The sequence below is a fragment of the Adiantum capillus-veneris genome, chromosome 29 (assembly GCF_014529385.1).
Source record: "Adiantum capillus-veneris isolate H3 chromosome 29, ASM1452938v2, whole genome shotgun sequence".
Lineage (NCBI taxonomy): Eukaryota > Viridiplantae > Streptophyta > Polypodiopsida > Polypodiales > Pteridaceae > Adiantum > Adiantum capillus-veneris.
In genome coordinates, this window is record NC_140959.1 from 25,514,561 (window position 1) to 25,530,711 (window position 16,151).

Consider the following 16,151-nt stretch of genomic DNA (forward strand, 5'->3'; position numbering starts at 1 on the left):
ATCATGAACTGTACATTGTCATCCACAAATTTGACTACAAGTCCAAGTCTAGCAAGTGCAGATACAGACAAAAGATTCTTCTTGATCCCAGGTACATAAAGTGCATCAACAAGTGTGAAAGAACTGCCATTAGCAGCAGTAAGCACAATCTTTCCAACTCCCTGAACCGCATAAGAGGCATTGTTGGCACAAGTGACTGAATTCCCATGAGGGACAGACTCGGGAGAGGTGAACAATTCACGATGTGAGGTAATGTGCTTTGTAGCGCCACTATTGAAATACCACACATGTGAATCTGCAACAACTAACAAGCATGCATCATGGACAACAGGATTGTAAGTGCACTCTGCGCTAAAAGCCCATTCTGCAACAACATCAGCATTACAGTCTCCTTTTACGAAAGACTCAACAATGGTTGCATTTGTAGTGGAACCAGCATTTACAGTGGAACCACCCTCTTTCTTCTTAGCCTCTTTGGCCTTCAACTTAAGACACTGCTTGATCAAGTGATTATTGATGGCAACGCATCTTCTTTTTGCCCTTATCACCTGAATTTCCAGACGAATTGCTGCCACCAGAAGCATTAGGAACAGAAGTTTTGCCACTCGCAGCAGAACCATAAGAAGTGGCTGCATTGCTGTTACCACCCTTTCTTTGAGAAGCAATAAAAGCCTGTTCAATTGCACGCTGCCTAGTCCTGTTTTTTTTGGAAAGTGACTCTTGCAACAGCAATGTGCATAATGCATCAAACTTGACAACTTCAGGATTTTCTTGGGTCATCAGTCTCCAAGTACTAGCAAAAGTCTGGTAGGAATCTGGTAAGGCATCAAGAACATTCTGCACAAGGGAATTGTCTGAAATGACTTCACCTGCAGAAATAAGTTGCTCATTGATATCCGTGACATCATCAAGGAAAGTGTCCATATCATCTTCCTCATGCATAATCTTCGATTCCAGCTCTTTACGCAGCAAAGCAATTTTAGCTTCATTGCGACTTGCATAAAGACCAACCAATATATCCCAAGCCTGTTTTGCAGATTTTGTTCTACCGTAGGCAAAACAACTCTAATAGCAGGAATCCTTGTAGCAACCTGCAACATCCTCAACATCGTCTGCATCCTCGAAGCCAGGACGTACATCAATTCCCTGCACAATATTCCAGACGCCCTTTGACACAAGAACATGTTGCATCATGTAAGCCCACATAGGGTAATTGTCCCCATCCACCCTGTCCTCAACAGCAAACATCTTGAACACATTTGTGTTGTTGTCAGCCATGGTAAATGCTGCACTTGATGTGAAAACTGCCCGAAAAGAGGAGAAACAAAACGGGAAGGACATGTGCTATATAGCACAAACCATAGAAGATTGTGAGGCACCTATTATGCAAAAAATGGCACTAACAAAAATTTTGCACAAAATGACAAAATAGCATGTGTAGACCTGCCTGTAGTCGAAACAGAGACCGAAATGAGCCCGAATCAAAAATCTGAGCAGACGGAACTCTACAAGCCCTCCTTAATTTTTTGTCAACCTATGAACACTTGTCAAACCTCATTGTAATCGAAGAAAGTGAGCAGGCGTGTGTTGGAGCAGCTGGTGACTAAGCCCGGGAGGACGTAACCTGCTCTGATACCATTTGTTGGAATTAGGGTTGCAGAGAAACGCACACAGCTTGGAGAAGATGAAGGAAGCTCAAGGCACACGATAGAGAGTGTGTTACTTAGTGTGCAATGGAAAGATAGATAGCCCTAGAGTGATGGGCGTATATACAATGCACGGGGAAAAAAAACCTCCTAAAGAGGGAAAAAATGCCCCGGCGGTCGTAGTGTGTTCACACACATCACTACCACATGTATATGGTAACAAATTCCAACACATTTTTACTTGCAAAATTATTTTAGACATGCTACAGATCCTCTGTGTGAGATATGGGAGGTTTGGGATCAAAAAATGTAAAAAATAACTCAAAATTTGGACTGAAGAGATTTTAGTGCAATTTTTGGACAAAATCTAAGAATTATTGGACATTTTGGGCTCATATTTGACATGTGACATGAGATAGATGTGTACAAGTGATAGGTGAAGCATGAAGATGCATTTGAAGTCAATTTTGCACAAAAGTAAATAATCGAGATTATTTAGAGCAATTGAATTTTATGCTTGAAATGACAATTTTATGACCTACACATCTTTATTACATCTAGCACAAGTCCTAAAACAAGTTTGGTAAGATTTGATCATATCGGCATCACTTTGTGCTCTTGTCGACTCTGAATTCACTGGTTTTTGGTTACCACTTGGTGTCAAGAGATGTTTGGTCATTGTTGAAGCCATGGACTTGTCTGCTACATAGTCCTGATGCTACTCATCCAATTTGGGTTCATTTGGAGTCAGTTTGACGCTTTGTAGTCTGCGAGCTGTTTCCTACTGTTTGAGAGCTTTCCTTGACTATTTTCTTGAAACCATATAGGTACATTGTTTATAGACCTTCTCTATATGCTGCCCGTGGAGTCAGAATTCAATTCTGGCATGTGGCCAAAATCTAGATTATTTACTTGCGGACCCCCTCGACCCCTGCCAAATGGTCATCTAATGCTATGGAAGTGTTCTAATATCTAGGGGCATGCTACAGCTCAAATCTTGTCCAATTTGGTTGAGCTGACAGGCTGCTATGGTCGTTTTTGTGTTCTAGGAATATGTACACAATTGGGATTCTAAGATTTTTCCTGGGACTTATACCTGCTACGCGAGTACATGGAAATGTTCTTTGATGAGTTTAGAACTTACCCCTCATGTCTCCTGTGAAACAACGTTGAAAATGGTGACTGTGGACTATGGAAATCACACGCGAAGAAGGTCAAGAGCTGTCTTCTCCAAGAGTGACTAGTAGAAATGAGGTGATTTTGGGCTACCTAAGATATCTATACTCGGACTTCTCAAACTACTTTTCCCCAGATTCTCTTATTGGTCCTAATAGGTCGTGAAATCTATGTTAGACTTGAAAATTTCCTCAATCAGACTCTATTAGCTCATTCTGCAAGCATTTGCAAAAACAAGCTCTGACAGCCTAATTTAGGTCTTCCGCTTCCGTTTTTCGTTTTGATCGAAAATTTTTGTGCATGTCTGTCTTGTCCTCCTGATCATCAGCGTATTTTCAGTGTCTCCATTTAGATCATTTGCTATTTATTATTGATTGTTGACCTGTTTATTGGAAAAATCAAAGAAAATAATAAAATGCACTAAAAACAAAAATTGAAAGATCAACAATTAAGAAAATCCACTGAAAAACACTATTTGATTACTTTTTGGTGTTTCTCCATTTTTAAGCTCCAATATCAAGAAAATTTAATGAAAATAAACAAAAAGGACTATTTTGTTATATAAATTTTGATAGTATATACACTATTTACACTCATCGGGTAGATTTTATTAGCTGAAATTCCGCTATTGATGATTTTTAAGGGCATTATTAGGTAATTTTGCAAAAAACCACACGTTAACATCCAACTTTCTCTTTCTTTAGACATTGCCCTTAATCAATGAAGTTTCCTTCCACCTTTCCTAGATGGAGTACTCCGGGACGATTGTGTGCATGGTTGAACAATCATGTCTATGCATAGCCGTGGTTGGCTCTACCATGTTTTGAAGGTCAATGCAATTTAAATCAATATGTGGTGCAAGAGTTGGGTCTTGAGTAGTTAACTCAACGGTTTCCGTGGTCGAGGTATCTTGTTGATGTTTTCTAAATAGTAGATTTTGTAATTTATGTGCTCTAGCAGATTTTGTAACTTATGTGCTCTAGTAGATCTTGTAATTTATGTAATTTTTGTAATTTATGTAATTTTGTAATTTATGTAATTTATATGGTTGCTGAGATTTAACTCTCCATTGGTATTTTGGTTTTCGGTTGATGAACTGTTGTGGTGGAGTTTTTTGAGATTTAACTTTCCACTGATTCGTTGGCTTTACACTTTGTGGAGAAGATAAAGGCTCCTTTGGTTTCCAAACCCATCCAGTGCTAGTTTCTCTTCTGAAATATGTTTTTCTTTGGGTTGTTAGATGCGAAACTTCCTTCGATATGGTAGATGAGTTTTTGGGCACCCAAATTTGAGTTGGATTTCCTTGAGTTGTGCTTTTGGTATCCAAATTTTCCTGACTCCTTGCATGCTGCTTGTAGCATTTGCTTGGGCTGGCGTAGATTGATAATTCCCTGGTTTCTTTTGTGGGCGACCTCTTTTTCATTCCTCTTTGCTCGATACAATTGGAACTAAACTGATTTCCTCTTCAAACTCTATGTCATGGTCATCGACGCAAGTGGCATACTCTTCATTAGGATCCAGGTAAGCCTGAGCTCCATGGACATTAGTCTTATAAAAGGTGCGTATGTGCTTATATGGCACTGTTGTTCCGGTTCCTGACTAAGTCGAATAGGAAGACATTTCAGATGTTGAGTCGGAATAAGTGTCTGGGACTTCTTCAAAGATAGTGCCCAATTGATAACCTTGATCACACTCTCTTCAGTGGATACCCTACTAGCAGTCTCTCCAAGTATGCCTCATTTTGCTAATATACGACCAGATCTAAGGTTCATATAGACTTGTTAAGCCCTGGATAGAGTAATTACCGGTGGATTGGATTGTTATCCGTTTTTTCACTTGACTTGAATTCAACTCCTGTCAAGCTCCCAATTCTTTCCCTGCAACCCGGTTCATGTGTCAGTTTTAACCAAGTTAGCTGTTTTCTCTCAAAGACTGTATAATTCTTGCTAACTATTGTGATTGGTCTGTGTATATCACTTCAATCTGAGCTAAGTGAGTCAGCAAATGAGATTTTCAAATTTTATCCTTGCAAAGAGCTAAAGGACTAATCTGCAACCTGGAAACTAAGTTAACATGTAATAAGGATTCGATGGAACCCAAACTTGACCAGCAACCTTGTATTTTGTTGCTCTAACACTGTACAAGCTCAAAAGTCCAAAATCTTGTCTCTGGGGCTCAATAGTAAATAATTGAATTATTTACTTTTCTTAGTTTTCTCACTTTTTAGACTTTTTTCTTCCATATAAACACCTTGTTGTAGTCTCTCGACAAGTTTCACTGAGTTTGAACAAGATTAGTCCAAGTTACCAATTGTTTAGTGTCTGCAGACTAAGTTTTTAATAATCTGACTTAAGTCTCACTTTTGTGACCCAAATTTCACCAAATTTGATATGAGTAGTCTACTTGATATGATTGACCGTGTGGTATACTCAATTGTGTAAAAAATCTCAAATCTGGGGTAGATGTAAATAATCGCGATTATTTACTTTTGGGCCTTTTTAGCGTTTTTTTGCCAAGATGAGGATACAAACACCTAAAGCAACATGATAGAATATGTGGTATGCTTGGTTGGCCAAAAATACTTGAAAATTGGACAAAAGTAAATAATCGCAATTATTTACATCTGCCAAATTTTAGCATATTTTCTATCGTCTGAGTATACACACATGTTAAACACTTCAAACTAATTTTGTGAAACTTGACTCAAAGGCTTGATTTAAAGTGTTCAACATGTGTGTATACTCAGATGGTCAAGTTTCACAAAATGTGGATGGGTTTTCTAACCTCACTCTTATCTTATTGTGCAAACATAGCAAGAACCATGAACATAATTGTCAATCCATGGGACGAAGCTGACTTGACTAGTGCATGGAGGCTACAAGCGGGTGTCAATCTCTTGGGGAAAACAGACAACTCGCATCTAACACAAGCTACACTCAAATGAGCTAAGTCATCAAAAGCTAGTCACTAATCGATAAGCAAACCATGATCGTTAAAGCATCAAACGACATCTGAATGCTATGAAACTTCTAGGACAAGTATATAAGACCTAAGCACACATGCTTATAATCTCAAATCTCACTTTCGATGAGTTGCAAAAAATGCGATTATTACCAGTAGTGAGATTTTGACCTAGTTATTTGTGAACCAAAATGCATCTAAATGCTTAGCAATGATGCCCCAATACCGCACTTATACTTATTTTATGATTTCCTAGCTTAAATTCCTACTTATGATGAAATTAGGCCGCGGGTCGACGACGTCAAATGCTACGATTTATCATGATATGTTTACGTCAATGCGTAGAGCTCTTACTTGCAACGCAACAGACGACACTGTAATGTGACAACCAACATAATTTTACAAAAATTGCTTTTATACCTTAGCCAAGGTTTCTTAGGTAAAAAACTAATCATCTGGGAACTCTAATTAAGGATATATTGGTACAATCTGGAAGCTTATAGCTTTGGCTCATAGATTACAATATCCACTTGTTCAATAGGAGTTACAATATTTCGGATTTATCAAAAGAATAAGTGTTTTTACAATAAAGCTCCCAAAAAATGTTGCATGTGTTAGCTTGCTCTCTAACATGCCTAGATGGATTATCTTTATGGAATGTTGGTCTAAATTATTGTGTTTGTCGATTACTTTTGATTAAGTGACTATAAATCTAGTACTTATCTGTAAACAATAATCTATCTTTAAAAGTCAATAGCATTGGATTACTCTAAAAATTCTTGGTGGTGTTGGTTTATGAAGATATTTTTGGTGCTAAAGTGTTGTGGTCTTGGTTTCTGGCTTGGGGGTTGTTCTCCATTTTCAAAAGGTAGTACTTTACTTTAATGACCTTTGAGCATGGGTGTTGAGATCTACTCTGAATGATTCTTATGTTATGCATTTGTCTAATGTTCAACGTATTAAAAAGTATGTGTAACCCTAATAGGTCTTATGCTTTTTGAGTTTTTGGGCCTACTTGTTCTCAATTCTCTTTCAAAAATAGAAGGATTTTTAAACAATTTTTTGATTAATGACTAATGTTGTATAAAACACTTGTTTTTTACTGCTTTTTGAGAACATCTTCCTTCTATATATTCACTCTACATTTGGGTTCAATTTTCTAACTCTATTTCTAGTTTTATTCTCTAATTGTCTAGCTTACTTTTTTCCTAACTTCTTCTTTCTATGGATGGTCTGATCTTATAATATATTTTTGATTCCTTTGTCCTTAATGACGTGTTCTTTGTTTTTTCTTGATTAACATCTAATACCGATAAAAACATTGGTTCTTTTACTCTTTATTGGTTGTTCCCTTCTATATTATTGTGGGCCTATCAACTTTTAACTTTCAAGTTTAATGGATGTTGTCTTTAATGTTTTCTTTGATTCTACATACATATAGTAATTCTCAAAACATCATCTACTTGTACCATCTAAGTATACATAATGGTTCGCTTTTTTGACCTATTTTTGGTTTTCTCCGGCTTGAACTATCTAACCTTTGGATTAACTTTTGAACAAGGTCTAATCCTATACATGTTATTGATTTTTTGGAATAAAATTACTAGAAATGGGCTTTTAATTTCTTTTTTTGGCTTGTACATATCTTCTTCCAACCCTAGATTTGAATCTTTATGGTAGGATGTGTACTCATAGAGATTGTTGGTTGGTTTACCTACTAAATGATATTACTGCTCTACTTTTTACCTTATGAAAGTCTAGACAAAAGTTGGTTTCTCATTGGTTCTTTATATTGGGATAGTTGTCAAAACAAAAAAGCAGTTGTTGGGCTTCATTAGTACTAGTATGTACTCTTACTCAATGCCAAAGGTTTCTCTTCAATTTATTGAAATTTATGCTGGTGATTGTGTTAGAAAACATATTGAATAGTCTGAGCTACTTTACTTTGCCATAAAACCAAAGGGAAATAAACAAGAATTGTATATTGGGATGTTGAGAAATTGATGCTCTATGATGATTTGAAGTCACTAAGATACCTCTCATGTTTGTTTTGACACTACTCTAAGAGTTTGAGACTGCTTTGACCAACTAATTTGTGATTTTTATAAAAAACCATATAGAAAAAGAAATTGATACTTTTGTCTCTTAAATGTTTCTTACTCATTACTAAAATTGGCTGAATTTTGATTGGCAGTGAAAAAGAGGGTTGGGCATAAATTTCTCTTCTTAAAATGATCATTAAGCTTAAAAACATAGAAATAGATCAAATGTATAAAAATTTGACTATAAAAAACTTCAAACACTTGGTGTCATCTCCATAAAAAGGAGTGATGGCCTTTTGATGAAAATCAAGGGTTAAAAATAAACATTGGTTTTACACAAAAAAGAAAATTAGTTTAGTACAAAAACTCTTTTAGGACAATGGCTAATCTAATAATAATTTTTTAATATGGCATGAGCTCTTTTAGGACAATAGCTAACCTAATAAGTTTTTAATATGGCATGAATTACAATTGATATGTTCTTTACACGTATAATACATATCCAAGGCTCCAAAATTTGTTGCATTGCTTATATAGATGCATGTGCGGATTTTGTCATTGCTTAAAGAGGTTCTGTTTAGCTAAAATCAACCTTGAAGATGAACATCTAGCTCATCCATAAACTTATTTTCTATCGATGTATAGAATAATTGGTAATTTTTCTCATTTTGACTATATTGTACAAAAATGATCCAAAAACATTAAGTTTTTGTGTAGATACTTTCCTATTATCTAGAGCCACATCTTTTGAACATAGTGTTCTTTCGTATCTAATTATTATTATTTAAATAGCAACACACACATCATAAACACAAGGCCTATCCACATAGCTATGTAGGCCAAGACACTAGCTCTGCAATACTTTTGTTTCTAGGTCTTTTTACATACTCAACTATTGATAATTCCTTTTTAGGCTGATGATAGGTGTTAGGTGGAATAGAAAAAGACCACAATCATTATAGTCCTTTCACTTGGCTGGTTTTGGCAGACAGGACCTGCAAATTTCACTACATCTTGTTAGATTTTGTGTCTAAATTTGATGTCTTTCTTTTAGGAAAGATTTCTTCTAAATGGACTGCTCAAATGAGGGTCATCTAGGACAAGGAAATGAGCCAAAATCATTCAAAACACTTTAAATTTCAAAAAAACTTCTACACGTAAAAAATATCCCTCTAGATCTAGGTCCTTCCTTGAGTGGAAAGATAAAAGCAAAGAATTTGTATACTTTAAATAAATGATAAACTTTAAGCTAGTCTACAATTTTTTGCATATATGATAGGCTTTGGCCCTCTTCTAGTGCTTGGAGTTAGCTTTTGAACCATTACCTGTCATAAAATCTAATATCTGACTAACCCAATGATTTTCTCTTATTAAATTGATCATTTAATGTGGGAGAATAAACGGGAACAAGAGTTAGAATATAGACATGTGCTTGTGGATCTATCTCAGCACGTGACCAAAGTCAATGGGTCCAAATGAGGATGTTCTGTCAAAGAGCAACGCTAGCTAATGGAGCTTGAAAGACCTTAGGGTTGGCTTCATTAAAGACCTCCAAAGGTTAGTGTTAAAAGTACTTAGACAGGTGGGAACCTGACCCAAGATTGAGGTGCTTGTCATGCTTGATGACTAAGGTGCTTGAGGTGCTTTATGACTAAGGTGCTTGAGGTGCTTCATGACTAAGGTGCTTGAGGGGCTTGTGGTGTTCCAAAGTCAACATGATCCCTACAAAGGAGGGGGAGAGCCCTAAATCTAGGGGCATGAGAAAGAACACACGCACACACTCAAGGCAAACCCCAAGACTCAAGATGTAATAAGGACACATGTCAAACACCTACACATGTTTCCCTCATGTAGTGCCTAAAGCCTATTGGTTGACCTCTAAAGGGGTCCAATGAGATTTTAGTTTATTAATTAATTGTTTAAAGCATTTATCAAGCCCTCTCTCTCAAAGAGGAAAGGAGGACACTTGTCCAAATGCTACCATGGTTGCTTGATATGCACTATGCATGTGATTGGCTAGGCTTGTAGGGATTCAATCAAATTTAGGGATGAGCTACAAGGAGGGGTCGACCAAAGCAAGTTGGGAGTGTGCTTGGGGGTATACTCCCTCTCACACACACTCACATGCTCTCATTCTCACTTGTGAAAGTGCAAGAAATTCATCTCCTTCTCCAAGCTTGAGAATTTGAGAGCCTACACCAACACTCTTGACTATGGAATGCAAATCCAACCAAGAGCCATGCTTCAATGCTATGCTATCCATATTCTTCATCTCCATTACTATGCTACTATGCTATGCTAAGCTCTATGAGTAATGGTATGAGAGGACACTATTTCTTTCTCGTAAGAATACTTCTTCTTCCTCTTCCCTACCCTCATTCCATGCTAGCCCTCATTCCATGCTAGCTCTCTCCACCTTTGAAGGTGTTTGAGGTCTTGGGATTGAGGCCGGGGACAAGTTAATGCTTTCATTTAGCTAAGTTACGGGGATAAGTGTGGTGCATGAAGCTCTCTATCTTCACTGCACCATCAAGGTCTCAAGGAACACAAAGCTTGTAGTGTACCAAGTCTCTCTTTATGGGAGAAGCTATAATACAAAAGCCTTTTGGAGGGGGGATCGACTCCACATAAATCCGGTCCTCAATTGTTTCAAGTTCTCTAATTCTCTCTCTTGCAAAAGTATTATTCATGCCAAGTTAATTAAGTATAATGGTTATGTTGCTACCTCTAATCAAGTTCGCCCTCTATTTTCTCAAATTATTCTCATAAAAATGCTCACTACAGTTTTCTTAATTTTGTTATTCTCAATGTTCATAGTCCATTTACATTACATTAACAGCTTGAAAGATTCTCATATGCATTAACAACTTTGCTCTCTTTGCTCTTATGCATTAACACCTTGAAAGATTCTCAACTAATATATGGCTCTTGTTTGGCTCAAGAAAAGAAATCTTCTATCTTGCATATAATTTTTTTCAATGATTGGGTTAAAATCCTTGTGGCTCTTGATAAAAAGCGTGAGGCAGGATGCAAAATGATCTCTGAAATGATCAGCCAAATCCCTATCTTAGCCCATCAATATACTCACAAAATTTCCAAGTTTTCCTTTTCAAGAGCTAAACTTGCCAATAATTAGAACAAAAATAATGTGGGGTAAATCAAATTCAAAACAATTTATGGAAATCTTCATGAAATCACTCTGTTAAAAATTGTTCCAAAGGTTTTCAAGGTCTTCCCTTTTCTTTGTATTACGCAAATTGAGGCTGATTCGTTTGGAAAGACCACAAACTTTGGATTTTGCCAAATAAATATTTATTAGGTCCTATTTTTGATGAACTTGGGTATTTCTAATTAATTTACATGCCTCCACTATTAAAATATGCACGCTTAAAGTACTTAAGGATGTGCATTTTCTTCATAAAGGAGAACTCGTCAAGGGACCTTTCAACCTTAACTTTCTGAATCCTCCCAAATGTGCCTCTACTGTCGGTTCATATATTTGGACAGAAGGTGTTATGGAGTTTGTCAAAAGTAACCTAGACTATTATATAGAATCTATTAGGAATGTGTTTAGGCCATAACTAAAGTATGTCTAAAAGCTGCTTGACCTAACCGCAACTTGTGACTCTAGCATCATGTGGTTTGACTATACTATTTTCTGTATTCGTAATCTAAACTTAGAGATCCTTTTTCCAGATGAACCTATTGTTTTCTCTCTCTCTCTCTCTCTTTCTCTTGGCTTGCTAAACAAGCTTGGTCTTTAGTGAGCATATATTGATTTCAATAATTTCAATAACTTCAAAATCCTACTACTACACATTCTTAAGAAATTAAAATTTGACGAGCCTAGAATTTTTTTAACTGCTTATACAAATTATAAAGGAGTCAAGTTGGCTACTAGTCTACCGAAACCATGTATTGAGAAACCACACCATCCTTGAAAAGACAAAATTCACTCACTTCACTCAACAAATCCTTTAATTTTTTCTTAACCTTGGGTTCCTTCTTTACTAGAGGAAAAGCTAGAAGTTTCACAAAAGTAAGAAAGAGGAATGCTTATGAGACTCAAAATGACAAAATATGGCTTACAATGGGTGGGAATGGGAGGCAAAGTGGGTAGAAGGACATGTGGATGGGCATGAGGGCCCATAAAATTCATATGCCTCTTGAAAAAACCCAAAAGATGCTCAATCTCCTCATTCATAATCCCATACTTTGGACTCTTCCACTTTCTCCTAGAAATTCAAAGTTACTATTTTTGTGAAAAGAGGAAGGAAAAAGTAGTCTACAATAAATCAGGCATAAATTGCTCATACAAAATCAAATTGCAAAATTTTTTTTAAATCAAAATTTATCTCTTTTCAACCTCTACAACTTTGTAAAAGAAATTGAAAGCTGATTCTAAGATTATAGAGGTCATTTCACAGGATTATCACACAGACTGCTTGAAATTATAGGAGCCTCCACTAGTATTTCATACTACTATGCTATGGAGCTTCTTCTTGTCAAGATCATAACCAAAGTTCTATGGATTCCACTCATTTTCTCTTCTATATACTTGTATTATTCTTCATAGAGGCTTTGAAGAAGACAAGAACGACATATGATGATCAAGGAAGCCGCTATGTTGCTTGGGTCATTGAGATCTTAGCCTCTATGGTTCTAAGCATACTCAAGCTTCCTTTGTTGTAAAGATTTCCACGAGTAATGAAATGTTGGGCCTAGGGTAGGACTGGGCAGGCCAAGGGCCAGGACGAAGCCATGCGGTCAAGGGGGGCCTTTTATCAGCAAGGCATGCCTTTATAAGGCATGGTTGGGTGGAAGTTGCAAGCTATAGTCCCATGTGTCTCATATTGGTATCAGAGCACAGGGGGAGGGAGGAATTATGGAGGAAGGAGGAGCCTTGCATTCCTCTGCATGGTGTTGCATGATCTCTCTCTCTCTCTCTCTCTCTCTCTCTCTCTCTCTCTCTCTCTCTCTCTCTCTCTCTCTCTCTCTCTCTCTCTCTCTCTCTCTCTCTCTCTCTCTCTCTCTCTCTCTCTCTACACGGGCGTGGGCAAGCTCCATGAGGAAAACCCTCTTCTCGATGCTGCAAGGTGGGCATGGCCCCTTGAGTAGAGAAAAAGTATCTCGGCTACCCGTGCGGGAGGGGTCACTAAGCAGGGATGGGGCCGACAATTGATCAACACAAAACACAGCACTGGGGAGCTCAGCAAGGTCGCACGTGCAAGGGGATGCATTTTTTATTCTGCTTGAAGGGTTGAGGTGGGCTGTAGCGATTGATTTGAGTGCATTTTCCCTTGTGCTACGAGCTGCTTCCACCATAGCTTTTGGTGAGCTTTTTCCACATGTTGGGCATCCAATTGTAAGGGTTTTGTCCAAACACCCCTTTTAGGGGATCTTTTCCACATGAAGGCAAACAATGGCCTCTTGTCATGGCATGCATAAACATGCAAGGGCCTCTGCAAAGGGACCATAGTTGCATGGCCGATTGCAACAAGGACTCATATGAACTCAGCACTATCGGATACGCAGGCAGCCAAGATTCAAAATTGAGAATTCAAAGGCAAAATTTCCAAGGCAATCAAGGCAAAGCTCCGACATGTTGTACACAATTTTGAGACCATGTGAAGGCATGGCCTTGGTCTTGGCTCTATATGCAGTACAACTTGCAGTCGTGTACAAAAAGTGCCCGTATACATGTTTAAGCTCTCAAGGAGGACGGACCTTGAAGCAAAAAGAAACTTTGACTTACAATCAATGGCAATCATGTAACTCATGCAAGGCATGGTGTTGGTTGTGGATCGTGATAGACATGCGAGTTGCAACCAAGCGAGTATGGCCTTCACTGATTTGCAAATTGGGCAAGTCCCTTGGCAGATAGAAATAGGAAATCTCTAGGTAACCAGTAGACGTATCCTATGAACCAAGCATAGGTATCCGACAAAGCATTTATCAATTCTTTTTTGGATTGAGACACCTTTGAGTATTATGACAGTATGGCAAGTCAGTATAAGGACTTCATAAGGTATGCATGGATTTCAATTTGTTTGGCAAATTTTTCATAATACGTTGTAGAGATTGCCATGCAATATGGTGACTGCACTTTAATAAGCACTCCAAGCACAAGCACAGCTTGTGACCGTTACCATCAGCATTAAAAATTTTGTTGCATATGTTATTCGCAAGGATCAATGACTAGTTTGCAAACCCAAATCAAGCATGGCTTGAGTATAAGCCACCTCTCTAGCATCTCAAGGAGATTGGTATGGTTTGTTGCTAGACTTGATCCTACCGCAAGAGGCAACTACTCCAAAGGCAAGGTGTAGTATGGAGTTTTTTTTTAATTGATCACGTACGATGTGCAATGGCTATAAGCCACAATCGAGATAGGAAAGTCCTCGGACCACTGTTTCTAGCTTGAGAAGCCAACATGGGTTTCTCTACATCGTATTTTGGATTTGCAATGTTGTTAGGACATGGCTCATAGGCAAACATGATTTACACATTCGTCGATTAAGACAAATCTATATGGTCAAGGAAAACAATAATCATGCCAAGTAGGTATGAGGTACGTACTTTGCAAGTATTTTTTGTTTTTCAATACATGACCTACAATTTGACAAGGTCGATTATTTGTGAATGATCGACAAGTTTGACTTTCTTTTGTTATAGCATTGTAAATTGGCAAGAGTATCTGTTAGCTATGAGCACCAAAAATCCATGAGTACTTATGTGAAGCAAGGCTTCCCTCTCATCAATTGGCATCGCGTTTCCAAAGTTTGGAATATGCTATTTGCATACAAACTTGGGGAAACTTGCCAAGATGTTTGCAGGTTTTTACATCACACGACGGTGTATATGATACATATGCTAACTCACTGGAGTAGTACATATGGCTATGAGCTAGATTCGAGCAAATTACCAAAAACTTGGCCACAAGTGGGCAACAAGGTTACTAAATTACAAATTATGCTTGTTTCTTTTCTCATTTAACCTTTTATTTGAAAAAATATTTCTCAACTGTGCAAAGCAAAGTGCTTTGTCAGACTTGATGCGAAGCAAGGCTTCTCTTATATGCCAAGGTATTATCGATTGCCTTCAAATCAACGATAATGGCACACGTCTTTGGCACTATGTAGATATAAGCTCACAACTTATGCAACAACGCATTGTGATGTATCCATCCCGTTGTAATCATGCAAGGCATGTATACTAGGGGCTCACATGGTTGAGACTATCATTGAATCCAGGGGGCTTATTATTCTACTTTTTTACATGTATGCATGGCATACTAGTATGGTGGATGCACGACACCCCATCATTGTATACGCTTTTGCTATAGCACTAGCTACTTTGTCAAGGACGAGGTCAGTGACTGATGTTTTAAAACATTTTTTATTTATGTTTCTTTACAGGCAAAGTGCCATACTTATGCACTCTGATACAGTCACGATCACATACAAGGTAGGTGGGTCAAGATATGGTACCTCTCTTTACAAGAGTGTTGTACAAGCACACTGTTGTATGCTTATGGGATAAGCTACCACACAACCATTGTCTGCACAGAGGCATCCACAAGGGGCATACAATAGAATAAAATAAGAGATTTTCCTCATCCCAACGTTCTCTCTCTCTCTCTCTCTCTCTCTCTCTCTCTCTCTCTCTCTCTCTCTCTCTCTATCTATCTATCTATGTGTGTGTGTGTGTGTGTGTGGGACGCATGTCTAACCTCACCATCCTATCTTATTGCAGTATTAGCGAGAACCACAATTAAATTGTCAATCCATGGGCTGAAGCTGACTTGACTAGTGCATAGAGGCTACAAGAGGTTGTCAATCTCTCAAAAAACAACTAACAACTCACATCTAACTCAAGCTACACTCGAGTGACTGAAATCACCAAAAGCCAACTCGCTCATCGGCAATCAAGTCACATCCGTTACAGCATCAAATGACATCCAAACGTAACAAAACTTATAGGAAATGTTTATAAGACCTAAGCACACATGCTTATGGTCTCAAACCCCACTTTAGTTCAAGTTCCAAAATCACGATTATTAACAGCAGTGGATTTTTGACCTAGTCGTTTTCGATCCAGAATGCATCTAAATGCTTAGCAACGATGCCGCAATACCCCGCCTATGCTTAGTTTTTTATTAGGAAAGTGTAAATTGCTAGTTATGATGAAATTAGGCCGTGGGTCAGTGATGCCAAAAGCTACAAAATATTTTGAAGTGCTTACATCAACGCGTAGAGCTCTTACCTGCGGTTGCAATGCAACAAACGCGACTACAATGTGACAACTGGGGAGGGAGTAGGAAGCG